Raw genomic sequence first — 13,967 nt, 5'->3', positions numbered from 1 at the left:
TTAGAAGGAATTTCGTCCCGAAATTAGAATTTAAGCAAATAAGTAGTTACAAATAACTAAGTAAAAAGAAGAGGATATTTCAGTTTCATCTGATCCTCTCGCTCCCAAGTGAATTTAGTTCCTCGCTTGGCGTTCCAGCGAACCTTCACTATTCGGATACGACTTTGTTTCGTTTGCTTGACCTCCCGGTCCATGATCTCTACTGGTTCTTCCACGAAGTTGAGGCTCTCGTTGATCTCGATCTCGTCGAGTGGGATTACAAGAGTCTCGTCGGACAGACACTTTTTCAAGTTCGAGACGTGGAAAGTAGAATGTACGTTACTGAGTTCGCATGGTAAGTTAAGTTTGTAAGCTGCAGGGCCGATTCTTGCGAGAATCTCGAAAGGCCCTATGTACCTTGGATTTAGCTTTCCACGCTTTCTGAAGCGTATCAAGCCCTTCCAGGGTGAGACCTTCAATAGAACACGGTTGCCCACCTGGAATTCCGACGGTTTCCTTCGTTTATCAGCGTAGCTTTTCTGTCGGTCTTTAGAGGCTTTCAATCGTTCACGAATCTGAACGATCTTCCCTGTCGTTTCCCGAATGATCTCCGGACTTGTGAGAGTGCTGTCAGGAACTCGTCCTTTAGCTAACTAGGTATCACCCACCTCAGCCCAGCGCAAAGGGGATCTACACTTTCAGCCATAGAGGGCCTCGAATGGAGCAGCCTTTATGCTTGTGTGATAACTGTTGTTGTAGGAAAATCCGACAAGGGGTAAATGAGTATCCCATGCTTTCCCAAAGTCGATCACACAGGCTCGCAACATGTCTTCCAAGGTTTGGATAGTCCTCTCACTTTGCCCGTGTATCTGTGGATGGTAGGTTGTACTCATGTCCAGCCTAGTTCCTAGGGAACTTTGTAGCGACTGCCAGAACCTCGAAGTGAATCTACTATCTCTGTCCGAGATAATGGATATGGGAACACCGTGCATTCGTACAATCTCCCTAATATAAGTTCTTGTAAGCTTCTCCATTTTATCTGTTTCCTTGATAGGCAGGAAGTGTGCGGACTTGGTCAATCTATCGACGATGACCCATATGGTATCAAGTCCACCCGTTGTCTTGGGCAACTGGGTTATGAAGTCCATAGTGATCCGCTCCCACTTTCATTCTGGTATCTCCGGCTGTTGTAGAAGGCCGGAGGGTTTCTGGTATTCGACCTTGACCTTGGCGCAAGTAAGGCATTTATTCACGAAGGTAGCAATCTCTGCTTTAATGTTAGGCCACCGGTATAGCTTTTTAAGATCCAGATACATCTTATCTGAACCTGGGTGGACGGAATATCGAGTGTTGTGCGCCTCGTTCATGACCAAGTCTCTGAAACCACCGAGTTTTGGTGTCCAGATCCGATCCATGAAATAATAAGCTCGCCCACCCTTGACCTCCAAGTTCTTATCCATCCCTCTCAGGGATTCACCCACCACATTTTCAGGTTTCAAAGCGTCGAGCTGAGCTTCCTTAATTTGTGTGGACAAGTGTGAATGGATTGTCATAGTCAAAGATTTGACTCTACGACCAGAGTATTCTTTCCGACTTAGGGCGTCAGCTACTACGTTGGCTTTACCCGGATGATAACGAATTTCACATTCGTAATCACTGAGTAGCTCGACCCACCGTCGTTGTCTCATGTTGAGCTCCTTCTTGTCGAATATATGTTGTAGGCTTTTGTGGTCTGTAAAGATAGTGCTTTTTGTAAAATACAGGTAGTGTCTCTAGATCTTCAGAGCAAATACAACTGCTCCTAGTTCAAGATCATGAGTGGTGTAGTTGACCTCGTGTGTCTTCAGCTGTCTCGAGGCGTATGCGATGACCTTACCTCGCTGCATCAGAACACAGCCGAGCCCTTGATTGGAAGCATCGCAATAGACGACGAAGTCTTCTATCCCTTCGGGGAGGGATAGTATCGGTGCGGTGCACAAGGCTCGATTGAGCGTTTGGAATGCTCGCTCCTGCTTCTCTTCCCAGTCAAAGGCCATGCCCTTCTGGGTCAGCGTTGTAAGAGGTTTCACAATGTGGGAGAAGTTCTGAATGAACCTGCGATCGTAGCCAGCGAGACCTAGAAATTGACGAATTTGTGTAGGCGTCTTCGGTCCTGACCAGTTCTCAATGGCTTTAATTTTGGAAGGGTCCACGTGTATTCCCTCTTCGCTAACCACGTGCCCTAAGAATTCGACTCTTCGGATCCAAAATTCGCATTTTGAGAACTTCGCATAGAACTTCTCCGAACGTACTGTTTCTAAGACCTGTCGCAGATGTTGACTATGCTTTTCCTTACTACGAGAGTAGATAAGTATGTCATCGATGAAGACGATGACAAACTGATCGAAGTAAGGACGACACACCCTATTCATTAAGTCCATCAATACTGCGGGCGCGTTTGTTAATCCGAACGGCATCACTACGAATTCGCAGTGCCCATAACGAGTTCGGAAGGTTGTCTACGAAACATCCTCCCCTAGCACTCGTAGTTGGTGATATCCGGACCTTAAGTCGATTTTTGAAAAGAAATTCGCCCCTTGAAGTTGGTCAAATAAATCGTTAATACAAGGCTAAGGATAACGATTTTTGACGGTTAGCTTGTTGAGCTCCCTGTAGTCGATGCACATACGAAACGATCCGTCTTTCTTCTTGACGAACAAGACTGGAGCTCCCCAAGGTGAGAAGCTTGGTCTTATAAATCCCTTGCTGAGCAGTTCGTTAAGTTGACAGGATAGTTCTTGCATCTCTGCAGGTGCTAGACGATAGGGCAATTTGGCTACGGGGGTAGCCCCTAGAACTAAGTCGATTCTGAACTCGACTTGACGTTGCGGAGGGAGTTCTTCCGGAAAGATGTCGGGAAAGTCGCGTACTACTGGAATGTTCTAAATGTCTTTTGTTTCTTGGCTCACATCGACCACATGAGCAAGGAATGCACGACATTCCTTTCGCAAGAATTTCTGAGCTTGAATGCTCGAGATGATACGAAGTTTCGTGTCGGGTTTGTCGCCATAAACTACTAGGGTTTCGCCAGACGGCAGATTAAGGCGTACAGCCTCCTCGTAACACATGATGTCGGCACGATGAAAACTCAACCAATCCATGCCGATAATGACGTCGGAACTTTTAATTGAGACAGGCATGAGGTCGATCGAAAATGAATGGCTATCTAGTGTTAGGGTACACCCTATGCATATACTGCTAGTGCTCTCTGTCTTTCCATTAGAAATTTCTACAGTGAATGGTTCTTTAAGTGCTCGTGATTTTTTCTTAAGTAAATGAGCAAATTTTTTGTTCATGAAACTCCTCTCCGCTCCACTATGAAATAGTATGCATGCATAAGAGTTATCGAGGAGAAACGTACCCGTGACCACTGTGGCATCGACAATCGCTTCCTCGTGGCCTATCGCCAGAACTCTTCCCACTCCACCGACAATCCCTGCCTTCAGGTAGTTCTTTTTTGTAGTGGCCCACCTCGCCACAACCGTAGCAAGCTTGGCCCGCACCAGCGCCAGGGACTTGGGTGATTGGCCTCGCCGGAGCTTTGCAGAAACGGCAGTGTGCCCCTTCCTGTTGCAGTTCAAACACTGTATTTCCCGGCAGGCACCGACGTGGTGGAAGTTGCATTTGTTGCACTTAGGCAAACTTCCAGGGTACTGCTTTACCGGAGCAGCAGCGGCAGGTGCTATCGCAGCATGAACTGCCACGACCTGCTGCTTTTTGGTAGCCTTCGTTTTTCTCTTGTCATCCCAAAACCTCCGCTTGGAATCAGCGGTTCTGGCGGGTTCCGACATGGCCATGGTTGTTGTTGCGGCCGGGGTACGAACCCCATGGTCTATAAGCCGCTGTGCCAATCGCTTGGCACTATCGAATGTAGTGGGGTTTGAAGCCAAAACATTTCCCTGGAATGGAGGCACCAGCCCCCATATGTATCTTTCAATCTTCTTCCCCTCTGTATGAACCATGTTGGGACAGAGGGCCACCAGTTCACAGAACCTGGTGGTGTAGGAGACTATGTTGGAGCCCTTCATGGTTAGGCTCCACAGTTCTTCCTCCAGGTTTTGGATTTCACCCCTTGGGCAGTACTCTTCAACCAATAGCTCTCTCAGGCCTTCCCCGCCCATACCAGTTGCCACTATAAGGGATAGTGACTTGACATGGCTATTCCACCATGTTAGGGCTTTTGCCTCAAAGGTGCAAGCAGCAAACTTGACCTTGCTCCCTTCTGGAGGAGCAGATCTCGAAGACCGACTCTGTCTTTTCGAACCATTGCGAGAGGGCAATGACTCCGCCAGTCCCTTTAAAGGACAATGGCTTGCAGTTAGTGAAGTCCTTATAGGATCACTCTCTCAAGCGCAAAGGGATTTCACCATGAGTAGAGTGAACAGGGGTTCCTCCTCCAGTGGAACCAGACGAATGATATTGAGCCATGGCTGTAGCCACAACCGCAACTACAGCAGCATTCAGGGCTGCCGTGTCAAATTGAGGAGCAGGTGGTGTTGCAGTTATGGGGGGATCGCGTCTTGTTGATCGGCGTGGAGGCATCTTTCAACTATAAGTTTAGAAAGATGAAGATATTGATAAGAATTTAATAGGAAATAGATAAGAATGACTCATGGACTAACTCTCCATAGTCCAACAGCACAAATGAATAACACGATTGATTGTAAACGAAAGCATTTGGATATAATTTCCATGAGATTAGATATATGTCAATAATACTGGAATTACAGATGTAATGAGTTCGCGAAAAATGACGTAGAAGTTCCCTGACTTCAGCTTGGGTTTCAGCAAGTTCCCTCTGTAGAACTACATTGCGGACCAGAGTCATTTCATGAGCAGATTCTAGCTGGCGAATGCGGACTGTGTTAACGCCAGAGTTGGCGTCAATCTCCACTACTCGATCAATAGCTGCTCGACCTTGCTCGGTGTTCCGAGCAATCCAACGAACCATGATGGGTAGGACCCTGTCAGCTGAACCTCCCTCGTTGAGGTTGTAGAAGCTTCTGTCTCCATTGTAGGGTATGGGTTGACCCTGTTCTTGACTCCATCTATTCAAGTTTGTGGCCCACAGGGGTGTGGGTCCTTGAAATGCTAGACAAGGATTTAGGTTTGGGTACTGAGCAGCTGGGGGTAGGTTGTTGACTTCTGGCTCTGAGTCAGAATCCTCAGAAAAGCCTTCAGCTTCGTGATCATCCAATGGGATTGGGTGATCATCTTCTGGCTCTTCTCCTAGCCATCCTGCATTGCCGTGGTTGGGATAGTACGGGTCTCCGGGAAGATGGAATCCAGCCATTATATCTACGCGAGAAAAGGGATATAAGAAATAACTAAATAGACGAACTAATTACATAATTATAAGATGATCTTTATCTGTTACTTCAGTATTTGCGTAATGCATACCAGTCATATGTAACCAAGACATGATAGACATTCCAATAAGTAACCCTAACTCTAAGCCCACAACCAAACAAGGAACAGGAGGTAAAGCAAAAATCATAGATTCTAAGTCTATGATACCCCAGATACATATAACCTTAGTGTATCCACTCAACAACTATTGACATACTAATAAAGACCTTTAGTTCTCAGATAAGTAATTATAGTAACACAAAATACTCCTATAGTATTTTAAGTTTATGTTCTGTTCTACTGTTCTCATTGTAGTAGTGTTGGTAAGTTTTTTTTTAGACTTGTTGCAACCTCACAACCACACTTAGGCACATGCTAATCACTCCTCGGATAATGTAGTTGATCAGGCTACATCTTCCCAGGGTTGACCATATGTCTCTAAGTCTACTTATGTTGCCCAACAATCGTAATACTTTTGTTCTGTCCTAGTGACACTGATTTTAGTATGAATACAGGTATGTATACTTGGTTAAATATTTTATTATTTAAAAGTATAAACTCTTTATCAGAGTATTTTTAATCCCGCTGTGTTTATAGTTCGTATATCTTTTATGGGTTGATACACTCGATTCCTATAAACTATGGTCTGATACCAATCTGTCACACCCAAAAACCGGAACGGCGGAAACGTTCGGGGGTGGAGGACGTCATGTTCAGTATCACAACAATGCAAAGTAATAAACAAGCAAGAACATCATCCATTGCATTAATAATATAATTTCATACAAGTGTGTTCTGTCAAGTTGTATATACACCAAAAATATACATCAAAAAATAAATGATGAGTCTTGAACGAGCTCCATCTTCTCAAAACCTGGCACCGGTACCTGTCTACTGGTGACCTGATAATACAAGTTATTTTGAAAGAGTTTATCAGCTTTAAAGCTGGTGAGATCATAAATATATTAATGGCTGTGTTTGTGTGAAAGTGTTTGTAAGTATGTAATTGAACAAGTTTGTAAAAGTTTTTAATTGTTTGAACTCTCCTAGAAAACCCTATGTTTCCTACTAAAAGTAGCCTTCTACCAAGGCATCTAGTATCTTTGTGTGTGTCTTTCTAAGAGTGTGTATTTTCCCGAATCCTACTATCATTAACCAAAAATATAGTTTTTACATTATTGTTTATTGTGTGAAGATCACAAAGTAAATGTAATGGGAAAATAAAATAGTACTGTAGTGTTGTATTAAGTAACTACTGCTGTACTAACTACCTTAAACCAATTGTTGTTTAAAGTACCATGTGATCGGCCTGTATCCTGCTACCGACTCTATAGAAAAACAACGATGTAAGACGTCGTAAGAAATGACGTTTGGCACCCGTAGACTTGCAAGTCCCACTATAGCGAGCTGAAAGGTGTAGGATAGTCAATCCAGTATAAATGTATACACAAACTCATGCGCTCCCCACTTAAGGAGATTCTAGATACAAAAAGGTCATGACAGGTAGTGCCATGCCCCGTTACGTGGCTCACATAAATGTAATAATGTTCTAGTATATGTATGTGCTAGTTGTATTGTGTGTTCTCTACCTGTCTAGCATGTATTGTTTATTTCTCATCATAGTATTCTATTGTTTGTTTCTCATCATAGTATCTATTGTTTGTTTCTCATCATAGTATCTATTGTTTGTTTCTCATCATAGTATCTATTGTTTGTTTCTCATCATAGTATCTATTGTTTGTTTGGTATTGACTCATGTATGAACCGACTCATTGTATTGTTCCCTGTTCTAGTAATAGTATTAGTATCTCCCTAAACTATACCTATTATAGTTTACTAGTAATGTTGTTTGAATGTATGAACATGTATGTGTACCTTTGCTACCCAAAGGTATTGAACTGAATGAAGTAACCTTTTATATCTATACACATATACATGATATATAACTAGGATTCAAACGACCTTCGGACAAATAACCGAAATACCCTAAGTCTACAACCAAACAAGGAACATGAAGTAAGGTGAGCTATCAGTCCTAAGTCCTTTCAATCCTACTTATATAACTATATCTACATAGATACACATAATATAAGTTAAAAGAGTTTAATAAAAGTATTTGATATGAAAAAGAGTTTATAAAACAGTTTGAAGTAAAACAGTTTGGTAACACAGTTTGAAAGTAAGAAATCCACTTGTTTGGTAGTTATTAATCACATGTGATTGATATAATAACTATAATTGTTCAACTTGTATCCCCCCATAAAAGCATTTAAAAACATTTAAAAGGTTAATTAAGGGGTATGAACTCACCTGTAGTGAGTGGTTTGGATGAACGGAATGTATAGGATGCTAAGTGTCAAGTGAAGACCTGAACACACACAAGGATCTAGGTAGAATCTTGAAAAGGTGCTAAGAGTCCAAGAACACTAGTGTGTGTTCTTGGTGTTCTTGGGGAAACTTGAAGATCTACACTTTTGGAATGATTTCACGGATGGAATCATGTAAGATCACTAGATTAAGTAAGATATCAACTTTTTAGGGATAGAAACACTTACAAAGTTGAAGATCTTGAAGAAAAGTCAGATGATACTTGAGAGAGAAATGGGTTTTGGATCTTGAAAATGTGAAAAGTGGTAAATAATGACTAAGTGTCATATTTATACCCCCTTTTAGGGTTTACGGCCGTAAACACCTTTGTTTAGGCCGTAAACTCCAAACTCTTGGAGTTTTGGGATTTTATTGTTGCACAATAAACCCAAGGGCATCCTCTCTCCTGTTATCTCCTGAAGTACTAACTTTAAAACACTCAAACTTATTCCAAAAACCTTGAAAGTTAGCAGAAACTGATCTGACTTTTATTGAATTGAATGGTCGTACATAATAGAAATTTCGGGTTGTCACATTGTATTAAGTAACTACTGATGTACTAACTACCTTAAACCAATTGTTATTTAAAGTACCATGTGACCGGTCTGTATCCTGCTACTAACTCTATAGAAAAACGACGATGTAGGACGTCGTAAGAAATGACGTTTGGCACCCGTAGACTTGCAAGTCCCACTGTAGCGAGCAGCAAGGTGTAGGATAGTCAATCCAGTGTAGATCTATACACAAACTCATACGCTCCCCACTTAAGGAGATTCTGGATACAAAACGGTCATGACAGGTAGTGCCATGCCCCGTTACGTGGCTCACATAAATGTAATAATGTTCTAGTATATGTATGTGCTAGGTGTATTGTGTGTTCTCTCCCTGTCTAGCATGTATTGTTTGTTTCCCATCATAGTATTCTATTGTTTGTTTCTCATAATAGTATCTATTGTTTGTTTCTCATCATAGTATCTATTGTTTGTTTCTCATCATAGTACTATTGTTTGTTTGTAATTGACTCATGTATGAACTAACTCATTGTATGTTTCCCTTTTCTAGTAATAGTATTAGTATCTCCCTAAACTATACCTATTATAGTTTACTAGTAATGTTGTTTGAATGTATGAACATGTTTGTGTACCTTTGCTACCCAAAGGTATTGAACTGAATGAAGTAACATTTTATATCTATACACATATACATGCTATATAACTTGGATTCAAACGACCTTCAGACAAATAACCTGAATACCCTAAGTCCACAACCAAACAAGGAACAAGAAGTAAGGTGAGCTATCAGTCCTAAGTCCTTTCAATCCTACTTATATAACTATATCTACATAGATACACATAATATAAGTTAAAAGAGTTTAATAAAAGTATTTGATATGAAAAAGAGTTTATAAAACAGTTTGAAGTGAAACAGTTTGGTAACACAAATTGAAAGTAAGAAATCCACTTGTTTGGTAGTTATTAATCACATGTGATTGATATAATAACTATAATTGTTCAACTTGTATCCCCCCCCATAAAAGCATTTAAAAACATTTAAAAGGTTAATTAAGGGGTATGAACTCACCTGTAGTGAGTGGTTTGGATGAACGGAATGTATAGGATGCTAAGTGTCTAGTGAAGACTTGAACACACACAAGGATCCTAGTTAACATATAATAACACATATATGTATCCAATTAGTCTTTAAACAACTAATTAACAAAGTTAAGACATCCTAGGACATGCAAAACACCTTATTTAAGTGTTATAAGTACTAAGGATTGCATCTAAGGGTGGTAGGACCTTGCATTTGAGTTTAGGGTTCAAGGGTGAACTCCCTTGGAGTTTACGGTTTTGTGACCATAACCCCTTGAGTTTAAGGTCGTAAGCCCATGATTTTACGGTCGTAAACTCATGGTACTTTGACCATTTTGTGTTTTGATGCCTTATAGGTCATAAGAGGCATTCCTACTTCATGTTTAAGCCTTAGGAAGTGATTAGGGCACCATTTCACTCCTTTATGGAGTTTACGGTCCTTGGACCACTTCTCTTTGGGTTTACGGCCCTAGACCCAAATGATTTATGGTTTTTTTGTTGTTTTGAGTTCCTAGCACATCAAGGACGGGGTCTAGACTAGTTTCGAAGGCTTGGTAAGGGACTAGGGCCGCTTTGGCCCCTTTGTTAGGGTTTACGGTCCAACGTGTTCGTGGACCGTAAACACCTTTAATCCTTTCATTATTGGGTGTTTTCTTGATGATTATAAGTGTAACAAGTCTTATAATACACTAGGATAGAAGTACTTACTAGGTAGAAGCATGAAAATGTGCTAAGCGTCCAAGAACACTAGTGTGTGTTCTTGGTGTTCTTGGTGAAACTTGAAGATCTACACTTTTGGAATGATTTCACGGATGGAATCATGTAAGATCACTAGATTAAGTAAGATATCAACTTTTTAGGGATAGAAACACTTACAAAGTTGAAGATCTTGAAGAAAAGTCGGATGATACTTGAGAGAGAAATGAGTTTTGGATCTTGAAAATGTGAAAAGTGGTAAATAATGACTAAGTGTCATATTTATACCCCCTTTTAGGGTTTACGGCCGTAAACACCTTTGTTTAGGCCGTAAACTCCAAACTCTTGGAGTTTTGGGACTTTATTGTTGCACAATAAACCCTAGGGCATCCTCTCTCCTGTTATCTCCAGAAATACTAACTTTAAAACACTCAAACTTATTCCAAAAAGCTTGAAAGTTAGCAGAAACTGATCCGACTTCTATTGAATCGAATGGTTGTACAGAATAGAAATTTCGGGTTGTCACATCATCCCCCCTTAGAAGGAATTTCGTCCCGAAATTAGAATTTAAGCAAATAACTAGTTACAAATAACTAAGTAAAAAGAAGAGGATATTTCAGTTTCATCTGATCCTCTCGCTCCCAAGTGAATTCAGGTCCTCGTTTGGCGTTCCAGCGAACCTTCACTATCGGGATACGGCTTTGTTTCCTTTGCTTGACCTCCCGGTCCATGATCTCTACTGGTTCTTCCATGAAGTTGAGGCTCTCGTTGATCTCGATCTCGTCGAGTGGGATTACAAGAGTCTCGTCGGACAGACACTTTTCCAAGTTCGAGACGTGGAAAGTAGAATGTATGTTATTGAGTTCGCGTGGTAAGTTAAGTTTGTAAGCTACAGGGTCGATTCTTACGAGAATCTTGAAAGGCGCTATGTACCTTGAATTTAGCTTTCCACGCTTGCCGAAGCATATCAAGCCCTTCCATGGTGAGACCTTCAATAGAACACGGTCGCCCACCTGGAATTCCAACAGTTTCCTTCGTTTATCAGCGTAGCTTTTCTGTCGGTCTCTAGAGGCTTTCAGTCCTTCACGAATCTGAACGATCTTCTCTGTCGTTTCCCGAATGATCTCCGGACCTGTGAGAGTGCTGTCAGGAACTCGTCCTTTAGCTAACTGGGTATTACCCACCTCAGCCCAGCACAGAGGGGATCTGCACTTTCGGCCATAGAGGGCCTCGAATGGAGCAGCCATTATGCTTGTGTGATAACTGTTGTTGTAGGGAAATTCGACAAGGGGTAAATGAGTATCCCATGCTTTTCCAAAGTCGATCACACAGGCTCGCAACATGTTTTCCAAGGTTTGGATAGTCCTCTCACTTTGACCGTCTGTCTGTGGATGGTAGGATGTGCTCATGTCCAGCCTAGTTCCTAGGGAACTTTGTAGCGACTGCCAGAACCTCAATGTGAATCTACTATCTCTGTCTGAGATAATGGATATGGGAACACCGTGCAGTCGTACAATCTCCCTAATGTAAGTTCTTGTAAGCTTCTCCATCTTGTCTATTTCCTTGATAGGCAGGAAGTGTGCGGACTTGGTCAATCTATCGACGATGACCCATATGGTATGAAGTCCACCCGTTGTCTTGGGCAACTTGGTTATGAAGTCCATAGTGATCTGCTCCCACTTCCATTCCGGTATCTCCGGCTGTTGTAGAAGGCCGGAGGGTTTCTGGTATTCGACCTTGACCTTGGCGCAAGTAAGGCATTTACTCACGAAGGTAGCAATCTCTTCTTTCATGTTAGGCCAATAGTATAGCTTTTTAAGATCCATATACATCTTATCTGAACCTGGGTGGCCGGAATATCGAGTGTTGTGCGCCTCGTTCATGACCAAGTCTCTGAAACCACCGAGTTTCGGGGTCCAGATCCGATCCATGAAATAATAAGCTCCGCCACCCTTGACCTCCAAGTTCTTATCTATCCCTCTCAGGGATTCTCCCGCCACATTTTCACGTTTCAAAGCGTCGAGCTGAGCTTCCTTAATTTGTGTGGACAAGTGTGAATGGATTGTCATAGTCAAAGATGTGACTCTACGACCAGAGTATTCTTTCCGACTTAGGGCGTCAGCTACTACATTGGCTTTACACGGATGATAACGAATTTCGCATTCGTAATCACTGAGTAGCTCGACCCACCGTCGTTGTCTCATGCTGAGCTCCTTCTGGTCGAATATATGTTGTAGGCTTTTGTGGTCTGTAAAGATAGTGCTTTTTGTACCATACAGGTAGTGTCTCCAGATCTTCAGAGAAAATACAACTGCTCCTAGTTCAAGATCATGAGTGGTGTAGTTGACCTCGTGTGTCTTCAGCTGTCTCGAGGCGTATGCGATGACCTTACCTCGCTGCATCAGAACACAGCCGAGCCCTTGACTGGAAGCATCGCAATAGACAATGAAGTCTTCTATCCCTTCGGGGAGGGATAGTATCGGTGCGGTGCACAAGGCTCACTTGAGCGTTTGGAATGCTCTCTCCTACTTCTCTTCCCAGTCAAAGGCCACGCCCTTCTGGGTCAGTGTTGTAAGAGGTTTCACAATGCGGGAGAAATTCTGAATGAACCTACGATAGTAGCCAGCGAGACCTAGAAATTGACGAATTTCTGTAGGCGTCTTCGGTGCTGACCAGTTCTTAATGGCTCTAATTTTGGAAGGGTCCACGTGTATTCCCTCTTCGCTAACCACGTGCCCTAAGAATTCGACTCTTCGGATCCAAAATTCGCATTTCGAGAACTTCGCATAGAGCTTCTCCGAACGTAGTCTTTCTAAGACCTGTCGCACATGTTGACTATGCTCTTCCTTACTACGAGAGTAGATAAGTATGTCATCGATGAAGGCGATGACAAACTGATCCAAGTAGGGACGACACACCCTATTCATTAAGTCCATGAATACTGCGGGCGCGTTTGTTAATCCGAACGGCATCACTACGAATTCGTAGTGCCCATAACGAGTTCGGAAGGCTGTCTTCGGAACATCCTCCCCTAGCACTCGTAGTTGGTGATATCCGGACCTTAAGTCGATTTTTGAAAAGAAATTCGCCCCTTGAAGTTGGTCAAATAAATCGTCAATACGAGGCAAAGGATAACGATTTTTGACGGTTAGCTTGTTGAGCTCCCTGTAGTCGATGCACATACGAAACGATCCGTATTTCTTCTTGATGAACAAGACTGGAGCTCCCCAAGGTGAGAAGCTTGGTCTTATAAAGCCCTTGCTGAGCAGTTCGTTAAGTTGACAGGATAGTTCTTTCATCTCTGCAGGTGCTAGACGATAGGGCGATTTGACTACGGGGGTAGCCCTTGGAACTAAGTCGATTCTGAACTCGACTTGACGTTGCGGAGGTAATCCTGGGAGTTCTTCCGGAAAGATGTCGGGAAAGTCGCGTACTACTGGAATGTTCTGAATGTCTTTCGTTTCTTGGCTCACATCGACCACATGAGCAAGGAATGCGCGACATTCCTTTCGCAAGAATTTCTGAGCTTGAATGCTCGAGATGATATGAAGGTTCGTGTCGGGTTTGTCGCCATAAACTACTAGGGGTTCGCCAGACGGCAGTTTAAGGCGTACAACCTTCTCGTAACACATGATGTCGGCACGATGAAAACTCAACCAATCCATGCTGATAATGACGTCGAAACTTTTAATTGAGACCGACATAAGGTCGATCGAAAATGAATGGCTATCTAGTGTTAGGGTACACCCTATGTATATACTGCTAGTGCTCTCTGTCTTTCGATTAGCCATTTCTACAGTGAATGGTTCTTTAAGTGCTCGTGATTTTTGCTTAAGTAAATGAGCAAATTTTTGGTTCACGAAACTTCCAGCGTACTGCTTTACCGGAGCAGCAGCGGCAGTTGCTATCGCAGCATCAACTGCCACGAGCTGCTGCTTTTTGGCA

The sequence above is a fragment of the Lactuca virosa genome, chromosome 5 (genome assembly GCF_052849685.1).
Source record: "Lactuca virosa cultivar CGN04683 chromosome 5, Lactuca_virosa_CGN04683_v6, whole genome shotgun sequence".
Classification (NCBI taxonomy): domain Eukaryota; kingdom Viridiplantae; phylum Streptophyta; class Magnoliopsida; order Asterales; family Asteraceae; genus Lactuca; species Lactuca virosa.
The sequence above is the reverse complement of the archived record's forward strand: the minus strand, read 5'-3'. Positions refer to the sequence as shown.